The sequence below is a fragment of the Sinocyclocheilus grahami genome, unplaced genomic scaffold, assembly GCF_001515645.1.
Source record: "Sinocyclocheilus grahami isolate Dianchi unplaced genomic scaffold, SAMN03320097.WGS_v1.1 scaffold233.1, whole genome shotgun sequence".
In the NCBI taxonomy this organism is placed as follows: Eukaryota; Metazoa; Chordata; class Actinopteri; order Cypriniformes; family Cyprinidae; genus Sinocyclocheilus; species Sinocyclocheilus grahami.
Genome location: NW_015505412.1, coordinates 3,574,183 through 3,574,848, shown reverse-complemented (window position 1 = coordinate 3,574,848; position 666 = coordinate 3,574,183).

The window sequence follows — 666 nt, the reverse complement described above, 5'->3', positions numbered from 1 at the left end:
GCTATCCAGTGCGTTGTGATTGGCCGAATACCTCAAGCATGTGACGGAAATGTTACGCCCCTTACCATACTGTGATGTCGTGTCCCGGCCGGAGTGACGAGACAAAAACATTAAAACTCATTATAAACGAGGCATTTGTTGCATCCAGTGGGGTCATAATTACGGATTATAATGACTTATATGGTCTTTTTACGCGTTGCATCGCGCCGCGTAAACATAAAACCATGTCTGCATTTGTGATCGGAGAAATGACAAACAACAAGCGCTACTTTACACTGCTCAAAACTCGCGTTTGAATAGTCAGTGGCAAATCCTTTAAATATGAACACGTACTTACAGTCTGTGAGTCAGAACAGCCGGCATTGTAGTCTACTCTCCCAGGATCAGGAAACAGTCCTCCATAAAATGCGCTGCACACATCCGAATATTTGGGTTGAACTATTCTGGAACAATGTTCTAAATACAACTTAACCACTGAATTCTAGTCGTATCCTCTTTTGGAAGGCCAAACAAAGTAGTTTCGCTTTCTCAACAAAACACTGCGTCACACACGGCGGACTAGAGTGAGCGGCGGCAGGTAGATTCGACGGAGCGGCCGGCGGGCTTGCGGCAACCATATGTGACGACCCCGGGCTGGACTCCGCTTCGTCCACGGTGAAAGCCAAT